The sequence below is a fragment of the Penaeus monodon genome, chromosome 32 (genome assembly GCF_015228065.2).
Source record: "Penaeus monodon isolate SGIC_2016 chromosome 32, NSTDA_Pmon_1, whole genome shotgun sequence".
NCBI lineage: Eukaryota > Metazoa > Arthropoda > Malacostraca > Decapoda > Penaeidae > Penaeus > Penaeus monodon.
Genome location: NC_051417.1, coordinates 21464342 through 21464680, shown reverse-complemented (window position 1 = coordinate 21464680; position 339 = coordinate 21464342).

The window sequence follows — 339 nt, the reverse complement described above, 5'->3', positions numbered from 1 at the left end:
GTGAGACCTCCATCAATAATAGTGGAACCGATTGATGGGTTGTATGATGGCCGTGATAGACATTGAAGCCCTGAGATTGACAATAAAGATTGTGATGACGTGAATGGCAGAATTGCTGTAAAAAATAATGAAACATTAAAGCCGGAAAATGCCTGAAGCAATAGAGCTATTTTACAGTCCTTTCTCTTGCTTTACGTCATTGGTTGTTGCATTTGCTTGATAATGACATTGACAATGATATGCGGACGATGTATTTGCGAGTTATGATGACAGTAACGAGTGTTATGCGGTATTTGTTAACCTGGTAAAGGTATATAGTGTTTTTCGTTTGCTTCATAA